General features: G+C 46.8%; 1 protein-coding gene and 1 long non-coding RNA gene across 3 annotated transcripts in view; one reads left to right on the top strand and one right to left on the bottom strand.

Annotated features, from left to right (window-relative positions):
* Positions 1-20,757, top strand: part of KCNAB1 (potassium voltage-gated channel subfamily A regulatory beta subunit 1) — a 234,994-nt gene that overhangs the window by 45,240 nt on the left and 168,997 nt on the right. The window lies entirely within an intron of this gene.
* The window catches only part of LOC144930881 (uncharacterized), a 55,655-nt gene continuing 36,124 nt past the window's right edge, over positions 1,227-20,757 (bottom strand). Inside the window, exons 2-3 of the long non-coding RNA XR_013636344.1 lie at positions 4,717-4,812; positions 1,227-1,377 (exon numbers count right to left, since the gene is read on the bottom strand). This is a non-coding gene — a long non-coding RNA (uncharacterized LOC144930881). The remainder of the gene's footprint in view (positions 1,378-4,716; positions 4,813-20,757) is intronic.

The raw sequence follows: 20,757 nt of genomic DNA, 5'->3' as shown, positions 1-20,757 counted from the left end.
AGTAATGATGGGAAGTGAAAAGTTGCTTTAGTCTGGGTACATGTCACCCTCATTTATGCCATTACAATCTCAAGTTCTGCTCTCAGATACGTGGGCAGAAGCTTTACGGCAGATCTTTTAAATACAGCTACAGTGGAATGCAGTGACTGACTTTACACACTCTGGTGCAGCATGTACCTGTGGATCTGAGAGCAAGATTGTGTCCTAAATCCGAGGCTGTGTGCTTTTCTACAGAAGTAAATGATCTTGAAATTTCCAAGTTGCTCAGCTGACACCATGTAATTAAGTTGAGATATGTTGCCAAAATGCATCTAGAGAGGAATAGTAACCAAAAGGAGAAGGCCATTTCTTAGGCAATGAGGAAAGTGGTTTAGATTTCCCATTTCATGTTGCATGTAATTATGTAGCACTCATGTTAATGTGGATCATATACATTGCCTGTATAAGGGTAACGTTAACCCTAAACATTTAATTGCATGCAATATTGCAGTGACATGGAAAATGCAAAGGGTAAGAATTGTTATCTTCTATACAAGCATTTGCATACATATAAGACAGCATTATAGGAAAATATTAAGTCAATTTTCATGTTTAGGGCTTAATCATACCATTTAGGCACAGCACAGTGTAAGGGACTCCACAGAGGCGCACTGGACCAAGGGCAGCTCTGTGGGCAATTATGCTTCAGGAATTTTTTTTGGAACTTTCTGGCAGGTAGGTAGCATACCCATAGTTACAACCATCTGGGGTACAGCATACTCCTTCCTGTGTGTCAGACCAGTTCTTCTGGCCACTGTCCTAGAGTATGTTTATGCTTTTGGTACTGGTTATTTTAGAAACCATCCTTCCCCTTTGCCTTTTTCTCTAGTCATTGTCCAAGCAGTTTGATTTCCACATGAGCATTTCAAAGTAGGGATAAGCAGACTTGTTAGGAAAAAAACAGGACTTAATTGAACTAAATCCTAGCCATACTGAAGCTTTAGCGCTCTCTTCAGATAAAACATCATCTTCTATTTTCTCTGGTCTCAAGAATTATTAGAAGAAATAGCACTCCTAATTTTGAATAACTTGAGTGGTTAGTGTCTGCCACTACTTGCTTTAAAAGAAGGAGGGCAATCAGTAGTAGTAGCTCTTCTCTGGTTCCTCATGTGGTCCTGCAGTGTTTCCTCCACTGCATTCACTAATTCTTGTAGGTCTTAACTTGTACTTTGATGTTTCTCGTCCTTTTTTTACTTTAGACATGAGAACTAAAGGCAGTCAGGATACTCCTCATTCAGTAGTCACAGTTTGTGCTCCTGCTCCATGAAAACAGTCTGTAACTCCTGGTAACTTGACCTGCCACATCAGCAGTTCAGAGGCAGAAAATGTAGGCATGTTCTGTTTTGAGTAGAAGAACCACAGATTAAATCAAAAGCAAGCTACACGGGGACAGAAAATACAGAGTCTAGAACAACTATTATGCAATATTTAAAGCGGGGGGGGGAAGAGAGAAGTCCAGTGCATTGTGGGTATGTCCCTGCCTGTGTGCCTTTACTTCTGACCGTGAATAATAGGGTTTTTCTAAAGCCCAGTTGAGGATCTCCTATTAAAAATGTCAGGGATCAAATTCAAAATCCTTCAAGAAACCTGTAAACACCCAATTTAAGCCAAAGAGGGAAGAACATGAAGCATAATATTGTGTGTTTGTCTCCAACCTTCCTGTCCAGGTACTCATACTGCCCTGTTAGCATAATCTGTGAATACCTCCCAGAGATTAGTGAAATACCAGTTTGACATCTCTGTGAGGTAAGGAAGCGTTGCGCTTCCTATCTGACAGATGAGGTCCAGTGACTTGCCCAAAATCACAGAGGAGATCAGTTGTAGACCTGGACACTGAGCTCATCTCTCCTGAGTCCCACAGCAGTGCCGTACACACAAGATTATCCCTCCTCATGAAGTAACCTTAATGAGTGTTCAGACATGTTTGGTGGAGAATAACATCTTTAAATATGCCACTCTACATGTTAACGTACCGATTTGCATAAGAATTTATTAGCAGTTCTTTTTGACTGATTCAGTAAGTTAGCCTTAAATTTGTGTAGAAGAGTTTTTGGAAAAAAGGAGGACCTGATTCCGCTCCCACTTCCACTCTTCTTCTTGTTGAGAAGACTCCATTGACTTCAGTTGAGCTACTTTAGATTTACCTTAGTGTAAGGGAAGGCAGAATAGGGCATGTAGGTTCAGAACAAATGCTTTTAGCTGAAATAGCAACCTTTCATTTCTGTCTATTTTCCTAGCCATAAAGCACATGGATTATTAGCTGCTGTGAACTTGGCTAGGGGTTCTGGCCCTATTCCCACTGCTGTTATATAGTTAACCTTATAATAGGTGATCTGAAGATAACATTTTTCAATGTTATTTTCTTACTAAGTATGAATTCAGTGTCTACAGGGTAACAAAGTCAAACTTCAATTCTGTATCTTAAAATGGCTGACACTGCACCCTTGTCTTGGACAGTTGTATGGTATGGACTGCTGTTTACAATCCAAACCCTTTAACTAGTTAAGGAAATTAATGATGATTGGTGTTTAGATCTTATTAGCATGGGAGATTGATGACACACACACACACTGCAGCACTCAGCCCTTAATGAATTCAGTTAAACTGCAGATAGCAATAATTGGGGACCTACCAAATTCAAGGCCATGAAAAATGCGTCAGGAACTGTGAAATCTGGTCTTTTGTGTGCTTTTACCCTATACTATACAGGTTTCACGGGGGAGACCAGTGTTTCTCAAATTGGGGGTCCTGATCCAAAAGCGAGTTGCAGGGGGGTCGCAAGGTTATTTTAGGGGGGCCGCGGTATTGCCACCCTTATTGCTGTGCTGCCTTCAGAGCTGGGTGGATAGAGAGGGGCAGCTGCTGACCAAGGGCCCAGCTCTGCAGGCAGCAGTGCAGAAGTAAGGGTGGTCATACCATACCATGCCATCCTTACTTCTGCGCTGCTGCTGGCGGCAGCTCTGCCTTCACAGCTGGGCTCATGGCCAACAGCCGCCGCTCTCCGGCCACCGAGCTCTGATAACAGTGCTGCCGCCAGCAGCAGCTTAGAAGTAAGGGTCGCAGTACCACAACCTCCTCTACAATAACCTTGTGACCCCCTCCTCACAACTCCTTTTTGAGTCAGGACCCCTACAATTACAGCACTGTGGAATTTCAGATTTAAATAGCTGAAATAATGAAATTTACAATTTTTAAATCCTATGACTGTGAAATTGACCAAAATGGACTGTGAATTTGATAGGGTCCTAGCCAGTGGTGAGCTGGAGCCAGTTCGCACCGGTTCGCGTGAACCGGTTGTTAAATTTTGAAGCAGTTTTAGAACTGGTTGTTAACCCGCTTCCCTGCAGTGGGCGCTGAGGCTTTGATGGGCTCCGGCTGGGAAGTGACGTAATTCCTCCTCCGGCCGCTGGGGGCGCTGCACTGTGGGAGCCATATGGGCTGCCGCCTGGCCCTGGGCATGAGCCCTGTTGCTGCTGCTGTTCCCCTGGCCCTGGGGCTCCCGCTGCTGCATGGTGGGTCCCCGGCTGCTCTGCTGGGCCTGGGCTGCGTCCTGCTGCTCAGACTGCTCCAAGCCGCTCTCCCTGTGAGCACCCACTACCCTGCCTGCAGCCACCCCCTGCCCAGCCTCCAGCCGCCCCCTGCACCTCCCGCCTGCAGCCGGCGCCCGCCTCCAGCCGCCCCCTGCACCTCCCGCCTCCAGCCGCCCCCCGCGCCTGCAGCCGGCCCCCGTCTCCAGCCGCACCCACACCCCCTGCCCTTGCCTGCACCAGCCCCTGCTGCACCTCCAGCCTTGCCCACAGCCAGCTCCTGTCTCCAGCCAGCCCTGCACCGCCCTGCCCTGCCTGCAACCGGCCCCTACCTCCAGTCAGCCCCTGCCCTGTCTCCAGCCAGCCCCACACCCCCTTGTCTCCAGCCAACCCCGCACCCTCCTGTCTCCAGCCAGCTCCGCACCCCCTGCCCTGCCCACAGCCAGACCCGCACCCCGTGCTTCCAGCTAGCCCTGCCCCACGCCCCTGTCTGCAGCTGGCCCCACGTCCACTGGTGCCCTGCAGTTCCTAGGGCAGTAACCCTGCACACCTGCTTCAATGAGGGGGGCCTGGAGTAGCTGGGACCCACACATGTGCACACCCTAGGGTGACCAGACAGCAAGTGTGAAAAATCAGGACAGGGGGTGGGGGGTAATAGGAGCCTATATAAGAAAAAAGACCCCAAAATCAGGACTGTCCCTATAAAATCAGGACATCTGGTCACCCTATCACACCCCCAGGGAGTGGCGGGGACCCACACATGTGAAACGGAGCTCATTTCTAGTTCAGGCCCATCTTTTTAAAAAAGAACTTTAGGCAGGGTTAACATACATCTGTAGTTTCCCGGACAGGTCAGGCTTTTTGGTTCTTAAATCGCCGTCCGGGAGGAATTTTTAAATTTTAAAAATTCCTCCCGGGAAAATATGGATGTATGGTAACCCTGTTGGTACAAAAAATACATACTGGGGCACATCCCTTAATTCAGAACTTTTTATAGGGAACCGGTTGTTAAGATTTTGGCAGCTCATCACTGGTCCTAGCAATAATAAGATGCCAGCAGATCAGGACGATATTGTACTATCAGTCAGAACATCCCAATAGAGACATGGGGCTTAGCCCTGTTACTCTTTTTTGAGGCTTGCTCACTCACATTTCTGTAGCATCTGTGTGGGTGGAAGGGTCTCATCTGAGGGTCTTATAAAGAGAATCCGTCAACTTGAGATGTGCCCATCACAAATTTCTGTTTCTGTTGAAAAGTCAGTATGGATTAAGTTAATAGGGGTGATGTTGGCAGTTGTCTGTAACATTAAGGATAGCTCTGAGAGGATTTTTTTTTTTTTTTTGGCCTAACCCTAGACTTAACCATCTCCTATCCACACAGTGATCACACTGGCCTGTGACATTTGTATGGTGGCGATGTGTCATACAGGGAAATGATGTGCCTATGTGCGCATTCAGTGCAGAGAACTTGGATCCATACTTTTAAAAGACAGACTACAAAACTGATGGGATTAAGGATCATTCTGACCAGCTCTGTAAGAAAACAGACAGTTCAGTTCTACAGAACAATTACAAATGCTGCTCAACATTCTAAACTGGAGACCATTTTATAGCAAAAAGACGTATGTTTTTTTTATTAATAAAACTAGTTAAACTAATCTTGTGGCAAGCAGATCCCATAGATTTATCACACAACATGGGAAGTTAGAGACACTCTGCTGCACCTTATGCCTCATAATGTCCCAAAAGAACAATTATCTGATGATAACCACTTTCCCTATTCAGCACCTATTGCTTAATTAAGGAATCTTGCTGTTTCTAATACTCTCTGCTGTGGAATTTTAAGCACAAGAAACAATAATGTTAAGACCTGCCATGTTAAATGATCAACATACATTTTCTATAGTCTGTATGCAGCATAGCAATACATTCCAAATACTGGTTCAGCTAACAACCATTTAGCTGATTTTTGTTTGTTGATATGCTTCAATTCAAAATGGAGCTAAGGCAACACAAACAGATTAAATGGTTTGTAAATGAGCCACGGCAAAGCAAAATCTGAGATAAGACGCAAAATCTGAGGTCAGAGTCAGAGAGCCACATTAATACAATTAAATTTTTATAATGTTGGGATGTATCCTAGTGTAACCCTTCTGCCCGTCAGAGTTGGCAGCAACAAGGGCCGGGTTCAATATCTAGGGGTTCCATTCCAATAACACAATGCAAACCGGCTCGAGCCCCCACCCAGTGACCTGGGAAAAATATATACCACCCCCGCTGGGCGCCTCCAAGAGGCAATACTTCCCCTCTCGCAAGCACAGAGTCTGAGTGTAGCAAAAGTCTTTTAATAACAGAGAGAAACAATGTGGCATTATGTTGGGGAAACACCACCAACCGGATTCATAACACAACCCATGAGCAAAAACAACCCCACCCCAGGCAAATTGGGGCATGCCCTTTTCCCTTTGGTTCTTGAGTCCAGCAACCCCAAAAGTCCAATGCCCCAAAAGTCTCTGTCCCTGGTCAGGGCAGCCCCAGAGTTCGAAAGTTTATCAGCGGAGCTTTACCTCCCAACCTGGGTGGAAATGGGACGGGGGTAAGAGGCACCTTACGTGATCTGAAGCTGACCGCCCCATAGCTCCATAGCGGCGCTCCGCTCCGCCAGCCGCCCCACAAAACTCCTTCGCGCAGCTGCGCTCCGCTCCACCAGCCGCCCCACGAACTCCTTCGCTCAGCTGCGCTCCGCTCCACCAGCCGCCCCACGAACTCCTTCGCTCAGCTGCGCTCCGCTCCGCCAGCCGCCCCACGAACTCCTTCACTCAGCTCCACGGCCCACAAGCAGCTCCTGCCATCCACACACTGCTCCGCGTCGAACTGCTTCACCAGCCGTCCCGCAAACTGCTCCACAATATATCTTCAGGCTCCCCCACTACTTAACACAACACTCAGTGATTTCAGCTCTTAGGTGAATTCAGCTTATAGTAGGGGAGCCCCAGTGCTGGTGCACTGTCAGCCCAAAGTGAGCTCAGCAGCCTATAACTAGACTTCTAATGAAATCAAAATTAGCTCTGATATTCCACAGTGGAGAGAGGAGGAAGTACAATCAGCATGTAAGGCCCTCACCAAGGGGCCCATGCCACCAAGTATTAATACTTGTCCCCAGCCTCTCTCCCTTCACACAGTTTTGGAACCCATGACCCTTGCCTAGCGAGTGCTACTTAGATGATGGTGAATCCCTCCATCGTAACAAAAGGCCACGTACAGTTCCAAGCACAGTTCCCATAATCAGGGTAATAACAATTTATTCTTCCTGCCCCAATAACAGAGACACTGGGGATCCCACAGCGGCCAAAGTGACCATTTGGGCAGCTATGGTCTCATTCTAGGCGTGGTGGGTGTGCCTATGCAAATGAGATCTGCCCCTGAAGTTCTTTTCCACAACTTGCCACACCTCACCACCAGATGTCAGGGTGGAGCTCATCCTGACACTGCTTACATCCTCCCCCCAGCCAAGACTTTGTCGTCCCGACAAATCACACTCCCTTTATACCAACTCATTGGTTTCCTCCAAAGGGCCTCAGGAAGCCCACTTTAGCTTCCACAAGCCTGTGTGCTAAATGTATTGGCTCCTCACTAGTCACCCCAGGTGCATCATAAGTTAACCGTTTCACTGGTCTTATCACCCTGTCTCGTCTATTGAGAATCTCTGTTGCCGAAGTAAGGGGAACATCCTCTTGAGTGACGGATGGAGAGGCTTCCCTGGAGGGTCCCTCGGCTACTGGCGTAGGCCCCTGCACTCCTAGTTCTAACGCTGGAGGGTCCAAGGTGCCCAGGACATCCTCTACCTGTCTGTCCCCATTGTCCAATAACCTGTGTGTGTCATCACAGGGGGGTCTCATCAGCAGCACCGGGGTATCAGAAAGGGGCCTAAATAGTTCCGCCATTGGGTTTAGGGCGGAAGAGGGAAAACTCTCGTTTGGTTCAGCTGATCGAGACTGAAATCTTGTCTCCATCCCAGGATACACCAGGGTTGTGTCTTCCTCCTCAGACTCACTCTCAGATGTGCAGAATAGGGGTAAGTTAGCTGCAGGGGGCCCACTGTCTGTGTTGGATGGCGGCTTTGGTCTAGCACCTCTGTTCTGCCCGGCGGCCCTGCCGTGGCCCATCTCACAAGGGGTGCTTACCAATTCCCCCACAGGGAGCAAAAGGTTTCTATGCACCGTCTTTATTTGCCCTGGACCGTCTTCAGGTTTGATCTTGTAGACCGGCAGATCTCCCAGCTTTTCCATCACCAGGTAAGGTATTGCCTTCCATCTGTCAGCTATCTTGTGTTTGCCAGCAATACCCAAATTTCGCAGCAAGACTCTGTCCCCCGGCTGGAGCTCCTGCGAACGCACTCTAGCATCATATCGATGTTTGTTGCGGTCTGCGTTCTTCCGAGCCGCAGCGGTAGCTAAGCGATAAGCATCCCGCAGCTTTTCTCTTAGTCGGGATACATATTGCTGATGAGTTTCATAGCTATCTCCATCCTCTGATACACCAAAGCACAAGTCTATGGGTAATCTTGGTTCTCGCCCAAACATCAAGAGATATGGGGTGACTCCCGTAGCATCGTTCTTTGTGGCATTGTAGGCATGCACCAGAAATGCGACATGCTGGCTCCAGGTTGCCTTCTGCTCTGGTCGCAAAGTTCCCAACATATCTAATAGGGTTCGATTGAACCTCTCTGGCTGAGGATCACCTTGGGGGTGATAAGGCGTTGTCCTAGACTTTTTAATTCCTGCTATCTTCAGCACCTCCTTCAGAAGGTGACTCTCAAAATCCCGCCCCTGATCAGAGTGTATCCGAGCCGGGAATCCATAGACTGAGAAATATTTGTCCCACAATACTCGAGCAACGGTGGTGGCCCTCTGATCACGTGTGGGATATGCTTGTGCATACCGTGTAAAATGGTCAGTCACTACTAGAATGTTTCCAACATTCCTCTTGTCTACCTCTACAGACAAGAAATCAATGCATACCAACTCCAAAGGTTTGTTGCTGGTGATGTTCTTGAGATATGCAGCCCTCGTGGGCAGAGTTTTCCTTTGAACACATCGAGCGCAAGTCTCACATTTCCTGCGAACATCTTCAGCCATTCGGGGCCAATAGAACCTACTACGAATAAGTTCCAGGGTCCTCTCCATCCCTAAATGCCCAAAGTCATCATGCAGGGCCCTCATGGCCAGGGCTCTGTACTTTTTTGGCAGTACTAGTTGTGCTCGTTGTTTTTGTAAAGGGTCAGTGGTCATTCGGTGTAGCACTCCCTGAATCAGTTTTAGTTTGGTCCATTCTCTCAATAGTAGTTTACCCTCCGGGTTAGGTGGGACAACCGCAGTTGGGCTTCGCCCCTCCCTTTTGGCAAGTAGTGTATCACGAATGTCAATATCTTGCCGCTGGGCTTCTTGCCAGTCAGCCGCATTGAGCATGGGCAAAGGAGATTGGTCTAATGCAATATAGTTCACCGAAGCAGAAGGCATGCATTCAGGGGGCAGGCCCAAAGCTTCTGCAACACATCCCTGAAAGTCTTCACGGGCCTCTGGCTCTCGGCGACTCACACTGCAAATAGCTCTCACTCCATCTGTGGGTATCACAGCAACTTCTGGAGCCTGCGGACGCCTGGACAATGCATCTGCATCTACATTGCTTCTCCCTGATCGGTACTGAATGCTGAACTCATAGCTAGCCAAGGCGGCCACCCATCTCTGCCCTGTAGCATCCAGCTTAGCACTTGTTAACACATAAGTCAGTGGATTGTTGTCTGTCCACACCTGGAACTGAGCACCATACAAGTAGTCTCGAAATTTCTCAGTGATGGCCCATTTCAAGGCCAAAACTCCAGCTTGTGGGTGGGATAGCGAGTTTCACTATCAGACAATCCTCGGCTGGCAAAGGCTACAGGTTTACATTTGCCTTCCACTTCCTGGTACAGGACTGCTCCCAGACCCTCCAAACTGGCATCAGTATGCAGGATAAATGGTTTGCTTGGGTCAGCAAAAACTAGGACTGGAGCATGAGTTAGGCAAGTAATGATTTCTTGAAAAGCCCTTTCACATCTCTCATCCCGGACGAGCCCCCAAAAATGTAACCCTTCTGCCCGTCAGAGTTGGCAGCAACAAGGGCCGGGTTCAATATCTAGGGGTTCCATTCCAATAACACAATGCAAACCGGCTCGAGCCCCCACCCAGTGACCTGGGAAAAATATATACCACCCCCGCTGGGCGCCTCCAAGAGGCAATACTTCCCCTCTCGCAAGCACAGAGTCTGAGTGTAGCAAAAGTCTTTTAATAACAGAGAGAAACAATGTGGCATTATGTTGGGGAAACACCACCAACCGGATTCATAACACAACCCATGAGCAAAAACAACCCCACCCCAGGCAAATTGGGGCATGCCCTTTTCCCTTTGGTTCTTGAGTCCAGCAACCCCAAAAGTCCAATGCCCCAAAAGTCTCTGTCCCTGGTCAGGGCAGCCCCAGAGTTCGAAAGTTTATCAGCGGAGCTTTACCTCCCAACCTGGGTGGAAATGGGACGGGGGTAAGAGGCACCTTACGTGATCTGAAGCTGACCGCCCCATAGCTCCATAGCGGCGCTCCGCTCCGCCAGCCGCCCCACAAAACTCCTTCGCGCAGCTGCGCTCCGCTCCACCAGCCGCCCCACGAACTCCTTCGCTCAGCTGCGCTCCGCTCCACCAGCCGCCCCACGAACTCCTTCGCTCAGCTGCGCTCCGCTCCGCCAGCCGCCCCACGAACTCCTTCACTCAGCTCCACGGCCCACAAGCAGCTCCTGCCATCCACACACTGCTCCGCGTCGAACTGCTTCACCAGCCGTCCCGCAAACTGCTCCACAATATATCTTCAGGCTCCCCCACTACTTAACACAACACTCAGTGATTTCAGCTCTTAGGTGAATTCAGCTTATAGTAGGGGAGCCCCAGTGCTGGTGCACTGTCAGCCCAAAGTGAGCTCAGCAGCCTATAACTAGACTTCTAATGAAATCAAAATTAGCTCTGATATTCTACAGTGGAGAGAGGAGGAAGTACAATCAGCATGTAAGGCCCTCACCAAGGGGCCCATGCCACCAAGTATTAATACTTGTCCCCAGCCTCTCTCCCTTCACACAGTTTTGGAACCCATGACCCTTGCCTAGCGAGTGCTACTTAGATGATGGTGAATCCCTCCATCGTAACAAAAGGCCACGTACAGTTCCAAGCACAGTTCCCATAATCAGGGTAATAACAATTTATTCTTCCTGCCCCAATAACAGAGACACTGGGGATCCCACAGCGGCCAAAGTGACCATTTGGGCAGCTATGGTCTCATTCTAGGCGTGGTGGGTGTGCCTATGCAAATGAGATCTGCCCCTGAAGTTCTTTTCCACAACTTGCCACACCTCACCACCAGATGTCAGGGTGGAGCTCATCCTGACACTGCTTACATCAGCAGTAGGAAGTCATTTTTTACATTCCTTCAATGGTCAAAAAGGTGCTAGTCTAGCTGTCTTAGTTTAGGACTAACAGGTCTCTTAAAAATAACTTAGTTGCTATGATACTGGGGGTAGGATCAATATTTTTCAGTTATGTAATTGCTTTCTTGAAGGAAAGGAAAAAGAGATTTACAAAAATGAGAATGGGAGAGATTAGAGAAGACTGACCAGTTTAAAATAAGCTTTAGGCTGCCGAATGTCTCAGGACTTTTAGCTCTATAAATCACATTCTATCGAACAAGACAAAGGCAGTGACTCTCAGTAAAGGTACTCAGAGCTTTAGAAAAGATGACTCAGGGCCCAATACTTTTTCGCTTTAAATCAATGGTAGAAGCACTCATTGACTGCAGTGAGTTAGGGTCTGTCTCGCTGTCTCCCACGACAGTGTATTAGTCTGAAGTCTCTTGGAATAACTCACAGGGTGTTTATGACAAGGCTGAACAGTAGGGCAGATCCTTAGCTGGTGTAAACTGTCATAGCTTCTTCAAAGTCAGTGGAGCTATGACAATTTACACTAGTTGAGAATGTGCCCCTAGAAAACTGCGGGGTGGTGAAATCACCTGCCTGTGCAGGGTGAAAAGTACAAATCCACTTCATATCCATTCAACCTCAGTAACACTTGATTGGGCCCAACCCCTCCTTATGCCAGTAATCTTTAGTCATGTGACTAGTCCTTGGTGCGCGTTGGAAATTAGAAAATTGAGAATAGTTTCTCTCTCTCTTCTCCCCCCCCCCCCCGACCTCACCCATATTAAAAAATTATAAGTTGAGGCTATTAGCAGGAGAGCAAGGCCTATGTTCTGAAATCCATTCCGAGATTACTAAAAGATCTGGAATGGAGCAGACAGGCATAAGTAGGTAGGAGACAGAGGTGGAGGGGGGAAGAGAGAGAAGTGAAAGAAAGGAGGAAAAGAAAGCACTCAAGATATAAAAGAGATAGGAGGAGAGTGGCCAAATCAGAAAAGAGAGGTTTGTAGGGAAAAAAATTAAAATTCCAAAAGGATGTCAACTTGTAGAGCATGCCCATGAGAGAGACCGTGGGTCTGAAGTGAAAACACAGCAAGCTACATACGAAAAAATGGGCAACTCTTTCCTCATTCAAATCCCTTCTAAGAACTCATTAGTTGTGGACATGATAGATTAAGTGCATTCATAATAAGTTACGTATACGCTTATGCTCTGTGTGTGTGTATGCACAACTTGTGGGCAACACAGAAGGATAATTGTTGTAGCAAGTGTTGTGATTTCGCCTGACCCTTGTGAGAGCAATGTAAGGGGGGGGGGAAGGAAAGCCCCTGCCATTGCTCTCAATAAGCAACTAAGCACATTGAGAGACACAACTCTTCTACTTTTCAAGCTATCCCTGGAGGTAGAGGAGAGCGCTTGTTTATTGTTCATTTCAACTGCACTCAGACAATAGGGGGGTGAGGGCTATGTAGGTACCTAGATAGAACTGCACCCCAGAGGTATGTCTAAGCGTGGGGCTGGAGATGTAAATTCCAACTTGAGGAGACATTTACGCTAGCTCTGACTGAGCTCGCATGCTAAAAATAGTGTAGGTGTGGTGGTGTGAGCAGTGGAAGGGGCTAGCTGCTCTAAATACGTACCCATCCAAGACAGTAGGTATATACTAGCTCGTCGCACCAGTTGAGCTACACTCTGTTTTTAGTGCACTCCCTCAATCAAACTACTGCAGGTGTGTCTCATCGAGCTGGAATTTACAACTTTCCAGCTCAAAGTATAGACATATCCCAGGGAAGGGCCAGGCACTTCTGGTCTGAAGAAAATTTTCTGTCCAGAAACCTCCACCCAACCCTCCCCAGAATCCTGAACAAAGAAATGGACTTCGCAGCAAGTCAACCAATTTATAATAAATACGGGGGTGAAAGTCAAGCTGAAGACTTACCGGTACGGGGGCTGGGCCTCAGGCGGGGGGGAGGGGTTAGTGTCCCCCAGCCAGCCCTTCCACGCTGCCTAGCCTGCGCCACCTGGGGCTCCAGCGGCGATTTAAAGAGCTCGGGGGTCCGGCCAGCAGCTGGCACCCCAGGCCCTTTTAAATTGCCGGCCCCAGGGCAGCTGCTCCTTCTGTCTGCCCCACCGGCGGCCGGGGAGGCTGTGCGTGCAAAAGGGGCAACACCATTAAAGCAATGCCGTGGCAGTGCTTTAAGCAGAGTCCTTTGCTGCGGCAGCACTTTAAGGTCGCTCCGCCTTTTGCGCCTCCCCTTGTTGGTGGCCCTGCTGGTAGGGTCCCGGCAGGGCCACCCATGGGGGGTGCAAAAGGGGCAGCAACATTAAAGGGCTGCCGTGGCTTTAAGCAGGGAGCTTTAAAGTCTGCTGGGTAGAGGCCGCTACTGGCGGCCACTTTTTACCAGTATGCCGTACTGGCCCGTACTGGCTTACTTTCACCCCTGAATAAATACATATAAAACTGAAACTATTCTTGCTTCTGAATTTCCCAAGGCATCCTGTCTTCTTTATGTTTGTTCGGCAGACACAGCTTTTATGTTTGTGTTGGTACAGCAATGAGTGCATTGTCATGAATAGCAAATAATAAATAGTAATAATAGAGAAAATGGAAAAAGTAAAATAGGGAAATATAATTAGCTCTTGTATGTTACAGAACATTTGCTTTATATTGCATTTTGAATCTATTATTTAAGGGGTAATTTGGCTATTTGTACTGGGGGAAGAAATCGCAATGTTTTCGTGGACAATATTTCCCTACCTAGCAGTTTGGTATAAGTGTAAAAGAAATGCAAAGGGATTAGAATCATAGAATATCAGGGTTGGAAGGGACCTCAGGAGGTCATCTAGTCCAACCCCCTGCTCAAAGCAGGACCAATCCCCAACTAAATCATCCCAGCCAGGGCTTTGTCAAGCCTGACCTTAAAAATATCTAAGGAAGGAGACTCCACCACCTCCCTAGGGAATGCATTCCAGTGTTTCACCACCCTCCTAGTGAAAAAGTTTTTCCTAATATCCAACCTAAACCTCCCCCACTGCAACTTGAGATCATTGCTCCTTGTTCTGTCATCAGCTACCACTGAGAACAGTCTAGATCCATCCTCTTTGGAACCCCCTTTCAGGTAGTTGAAAGCAGCTATCAAATCCCCCCTCATTCTTCTCTTCCGCAGACTAAACAATCCCAGTTCTCTCAGCCTCTCCTCATAAGTCATGTGTTCCAGTCCCCTAATAATTTTTGTTGCCCTCCGCTGGACTCTTTCCAATTTTTCCACATCCTTCTTGTAGTGTGGGGCCCAAAACTGGACACAGTACTCCAGATGAGGCCTCACCAACGTTGAATAGAGGGGAACGATCACGTCCCTTGATCTGAAGGCAATGCCCCTACATATACATCCCAAAATGCCATTGGCCTTCTTGGCAACAAGGGCATGCTGTTGACTCATATCTAGCTTCTCATCCACTGTAACCCCTAGGTCCTTTTCTGCAGAACTGTTGCCGAGGCATTCGGTCCCTAGTCTGTAGCGGTGCATTGGATTCTTCCGTCCTAAGTGCAGGACTCTGCACTTGTCCTTGTTGAACCTCATCAGATTTCTTTTGGCCCAATCCTCTAATTTGTCTAGGGCCCTCTGTATCCTATCCCTACCCTGCAGCGTATCTACCTCTCCTCCCAGTTTAGTGTCATCTGCAAACTTGCTGAGTGTGCAATCCACACCATCCTCCAGATCATTTATGAAGATATTGAAAAAAACCGGCCTGAGGATCCACCCTTGGGGCACTCCACTTGATACCAGCTGCCAACTAGACATGGAGCCATTGATCACTACCCGTTGAGCCCGACAATCTAGCCAACTTTCTATCCACCTTATAGTCCATTCATCCAGCCATACTTCTTTAACTTGCTGGCAAGAATACTGTGGGAGACCATGTCAAAAGCTTTGCTAAAGTCAAGAAACAACACGTCCACTGCTTTCCCCTCATCCACAGAGCCAGTTATCTCATCATAGAAGGCAATTAGATTAGTCAGGCATGACTTGCCCTTGGTGAATCCATGCTGACTGTTCCTGATCACTTTCCTCTCCTCTAAGTGCTTCAGAATTGATTCCTTGAGGACCTGCTCCATGATTTTTCCAGGGACTGAGGTGAGGCTGACTGGCCTGTAGTTCCCAGGATCATCCTCCTTCCCTTTTTTAAAGCTGGGCACTACATTAGCCTTTTTCCAGTCTTCCAGGACTTTCCCGGATCGCCATGAGTTTTCAAAGATAAAGGCCAATGGCTCTGCAATCACATCTGCCAACTCCTTTAGCACTCTCGGATGCAGCACATCCGGCTCCATGGACTTGTGCTTGTCCAGCTTTTCTAAATAGACCCGAACCACTTCTTTCTCCACAGGGGGCTGGTCACTTCCTCCCCATGCTGTGCTGCCCAGTGCAGTAGTCTGGGAGCTGACCTTGTTCATGAAGACAGAGGCAAAAAAAGCATTGAGTACATTAGCTTTTTCCACAATCTCTGTCACTAGGTTGCCTCCCTCATTCAGTAAGGGGCCCACACTTTCCTTGACTTCCTTCTTGTTGCTAACATACCTGAAGAAATCCTTCTTGTTACTCTTAACATCTCTCGCTAGCTGCAACTCCAGGTGTGATTTGGCCTTCCCTGATTTTACTCCTGCATCCCTGAGCAATATTTTTATACTCTTCCCTGGTCATTTGTCCAACCTTCCACTTCTTGCAAGCTTCTCTTTTGTGTTCAAGATCAGCAAGGATTTCACTGTTAAGCCAAGCTGGTCGCTTGCCATATTTACTATTCTTTCTACACTTCGGGATGGTTTGTCCCTGTAACCTCAATAAGGATTCTTTAAAATACAGCCAGCTCTCCTGGACTCCTTTCCCCCTCATGTTATTCTCCCAGGGGATCCTGCCCATCAGTTCCCTGAGGGAGTCAAAGTCTGCTTTTCTAAAGTCCAGGGTCTGTATTCTGCTGCTCTCCTTTCATCCCTGTGTCAGGATCCTGAACTTGACCATCTCATGGTCACTGCCTCCCAGGTTCCCGTCCACTTTAGCTTCCCCTACTAATTCTTCTCGGTTTGTGAGCAGCAGGTCAAGGATTGACTTGAGAGAGCTAGGAAGCTGATTATTAAGTCTGAAACTCCATCCTTGAATGAGCCTTTTGTGTCTAAGTACCGCTGGGGGCCATTATATACAATACAAAGTACTTTTCCTATGAACAGTGAGGTTTGATAGAGATGCAATTCCACCATTTATTTTAAAATCTACTTGCTCTGGTATGTTATAAATAGACATTTAGGGACAGATTTTTTTTTTTAAAAAATCTGGCTTGTTTATGCACTTGGAGACACACATTTTTACCAGCCCCATTCTTCACTCCAAGATACTTGTGAAGACCTCTATTGCCACTTAGATGTGTAACCACAGTATTTGACTATGTCTGTGAAAAGCAAAAAAGCACAAAACAGGAGGCAAAATTGTGACCCTTTTAAAAATAACACCCTCCGTGTCAGTTTAACGGTTGGTATCACCTTTTCAAAGTGGACTCAACCAGGCCTCTGTTTTGTGCATATGGATAACTACATGTGCCACTTACTGTTCAATGAGCTTTGTGTCTCCCTGATAACAGCTGGTTGACAGGGATAGCTGGCTGTCGCAACTGCCGCGTGTTGGATTTAGCCCTTTAGCTCAATCTATAGGCTCATGGTTGTCACCAGAGAGCTCTCTAGGATGAAGAGTTTTTGACAACAAGTTTTGCTTAATCAAAGTTTTTTGTTTTTGTTTAATTCCTATTCGCTTCCAGAGACAGCAGGAGTGGGCACTTCATCTGCATGTGAGTCATTGCAAAACACTTAGGACGTGTCTACAAACGTAATCCTATGTGCAACCCATGCACCCACTCTCCCTTAAGATGCACTTCAGGTTGTCAACAAATATTAGTTATATTAGAACAGCACTGTCTGAATCTTTAAAAATGTAAAGCACTGGAAATTCAGGTTGAGATGCAAGATAGAAAATGAGTGTTTGAAAGTCAGAAAATACAGCTAGTCCTGGAACCCACATGGGGAGAGGCCATTCTTGTCTTAGTCTTAAGTGGGGTACAGGATCTGGCCCAAGAAGTGAATATAGCTCAACCACTTGGTAATAGCTGCCATCATGTCATTAAATTTAACATCCTTGTTGGGGGGAAATGCCAAAGAAGGCTATGACAGTCATAAGCGCCAACTCCATGGCTGCTCTGGGGCTGGAGCACCCAGAGGAAAAAATAGTGGGTGCTCAGCACCCATTGGCAGCCTCCTGATCAGCCCCTTCCCCCCAGTGCCTCCTGCCTGTCGGCGGACCCGCTGATGAGCTCTTCCCCCTCCCTCCTAGTGCCTCCCGTTCACCATGGATCAGCTGTTCAGTGGTGTGCAGGAGGTGCTGGTGAGGGAGGAGGAGCGAGGGTGGGGTGCGTTTGGGGGAGGATGCAGAATGGGGCAGGAAGAGGCGGGGAAGGGGTGAAGAGGGGGCAGAGCCTGGGGTAGAGCAGGGATTGAGCACCCCTTGGCAACTCAGAAAGATAGCGCCTCTGATCACAGTAGCATTTAACTTCAAAAAGGGGAACCACACAAAAATGAGGAAGCTAGTAAAATGGAAACTAAAAAGAACAGTCACAAGAGTAAAGTGCCTCCAAGCTGCATGGAAGCTTTTTAAAGACACCACAATAGAGGGTCAAATTAAATGTATACCCCAAATGAAAAAAAAAACAGTAAGAGGGCCAAAAAAATACCACCGTTGTTAAGAGTAAAAGAGGCAGTTAAAGGCAAAAAGGCATCCTTTAAAATTGGAAGTCAAATTCTACTGAAGAAAAGAGAAAGGAGCATAAACTGGCAAGTCAAATATAAAAGTTTTAATTAGTACAAAAATAATTTGAAGAACAGCTCACAAAAAACTCAAACTAACAGCAAAATGTTTTTTAAGTACATCAGAAGCAGGAATGCTGCCAAACAATCAATGGGGCCATTGGGTGATCAGGTGCTAAAGGAGGACTAAGGGAAGAAAAGGCTGTTGCATAGAAGCTAAATAAATTCTTTGCATCAGTCTTCACTGCAAAGGATGTGAGGGAGATTCCCACACCTGAGCCATTCTGTTTAGCTGATAAATCTGAGGAACTGTCCCAGACTAAGGTGTCAGTTGAGGAGGTTTTAGAATAAATTGGTAAGTCAAACAGTAATAAATCACCAGGACCAGGTGGTAACCACCCAAGAGTTCTGAAGGAACTCAAATATGAAATTGCAGGACTACTTACTGAGGCATGTAACTATCACTTAAATCAGCCTCTGTGCCAGATGATAGGAGGATAGCTAAAGAAATGCCAATTTTTAAAAAAGATTTCAGATTTGATCCTGGCAATTAGACTGGTAAGCCTACTTTCAGTAACAGGCAAATTGGTTGAAACTACAGTAAAAACAGAATTATCAGAGACATAGCTGAACACAATTTGTTGGAAGAGTCAACTCGGCTTTTGTAAAAGGAAATCATGCCTCAGCAATCTGTCAGAATTCTTTGAGAGGGTCAGAGTATTAAGAGTATTACCACTGGTACTACTCACAGAGTAATGCGCTAGTGCCCAAGAACAAGGGTAGCAGAATAAGGCCGATAGTCGCACAAAGAAAATAAAAATTAAAAAGCTCAAAAGCTTGTATTTTCCCCCAGCAGAAGTTGGTCCAATAAAAGAGACCTACCTTGTCTCTCTCATGTTCTGGTAACATATTTTAAAAAATCTAAATTAGATTCTTCAAGCCTGTTTGTGTTACAATTTAAACAGTTGAAATCTAATTTTCTCAGTTTAATTAACATGTGACCTGTTTGTGCAAGGTGATGAGGACTGAAAGCTTGTAACACTGAATGTTAGATTTCTGTGCTCTAGACACTGGTTGCTGCATTTCTACAGAAAGCACCTATGTCTGTAGTATCATCAAAGCTGCTGGCTTGATACCAGAGTATCCCTTTCAAAGCTTAAAACAACACACTAAATTCTAAAGAAATTTAGTTTGGGATGATCATGTTACTCTGTCCTTTGACAGAGCTTTGATTCTCTTCATTAGATATATGGTAAACATCAGAAACATGCCTGGAAATAAGCTTGCAAAATAACATTTGTAATATTTTTTTTTCTTTCCTGGGCATTTAGCAATGGACGTTTGTATTTTAGACTTCTGTCTAGTTAGTCAGCTCATAACCTGCTTGGCTCAAAGCTAACATGCGTCAGAGAGTAAGGCTTACAAAGTTTAACTATAACTTGGGGTTGAACCCATCAAACCAGGTCAGCCTTGCCCCCTCACTCTGTCTGTTTCATCTATTTAGATTGTAAGCTGTTGGGGGACAGGGAGTGTCTCTTACTCTGTGTTTATACAGAGCCTAGCACAATGTGGCCCTTATCTTGGTAGGGCCTTTAGTTGCTAATGGTAATGCAACAAATTACACTCACAGAACCCTCCTCCCCATTTTGAAAAAAACCCCAAGAACAATTCTTAACATTACTATAGTGCTGTTCATCTTAAAAGCAATGTACTGTACACACATTAACTAATCATTAACTAAATTGGTTGTGGAGGAGTCTTAATAAGATATTCAGCCTGTCAGCACTGGTGTGGCTCTTCCGTGTTTACTGTGGAGTTGTCGTTAATCTGCTAAAGTCTAAGCTCTCATAAAGAGCCCTGCTTTAAAAGGCCCAGATGCACAAGTGTACTGGGTCCTGTAGGTGGGCACTCTTCTGTACCTCCAAAGAAACAATCTTTTTGAATGGGTGCTCAGACAGGCTGAAAATGACCTTTAATCAGTGATTCAAGGTGTGTGTGACCCATGCCTGCTTTGTGTGGTGCTCTGTCCCCATCAAGTGGCAGTCAGGCCTGCTAGAGATTGATGAGTCTGCTACATCCTTGGTGAAGAGCCATGTGGCTTTTAGCTCATGCAGTCGAGGCATATACACTAGGCTTCAGAGGTCCCACGTTCGATCCTGCCCAGTGACTGGAGTCTCTTGGCTTTACATGTGCACTCGGAGTTTGGCTCTGCTTACAACACAGGCATTTTGAAGAGTTGCTGCCTGCTTCTTTGTGTCTCTTCAGGGCATGCCCACCTCTACACCCATGCTGGTCCCTACAGTCACAGAAGTATGTGAGATGCCACTCAGTTGTTCTTGTTCTGCCCTTTTCTCTACTCTCTAGACTTTCTTTAAATATGTACCAGGAAGCTAGGTAGAAGGGGATGGGGAAGATTCTTGGCAGAAGTTCTGTGGAAAAGCAGAGTCACAGGATACCTGTAAGCCTCACAACAGCCAAGGAACCGCTTGCAGGGCCTTCTGAGAGGCCAGTTTTCAGAAACTGCCCTACTCTGGCTGAATGAGTAGGGCTCTGTTAGCCAAGCCCCTACATGGTTCATAACATTTGCTTCGAAGCAGGGTTGCCAACCCTCCAGGATTGCCCTGGAGTCTCCCGGAATTTTATTTAATGTGACGAAACTTCCAGGAATAGGTCAACCTAAATTGGCAACCCTACTTCTAGGTCACTATCATTTTAATTGCTGCATCCCCAAATAAGTACGGTGCAAGATATGCTGGGACTGAATTAGGTTGGATTGTGGCAGCTCAGAGGGAGGGTTTTCAGTTGGTTGTTTTTTTGGACACTGCTGCCTTGTATTCCAGAGTTGTAGCTTTCTTTTTTT

The sequence above is a fragment of the Lepidochelys kempii genome, chromosome 9 (assembly GCF_965140285.1).
Source record: "Lepidochelys kempii isolate rLepKem1 chromosome 9, rLepKem1.hap1, whole genome shotgun sequence".
NCBI lineage: Eukaryota > Metazoa > Chordata > Testudines > Cheloniidae > Lepidochelys > Lepidochelys kempii.
The sequence above is the reverse complement of the archived record's forward strand: the minus strand, read 5'-3'. Positions and strand labels throughout refer to the sequence as shown.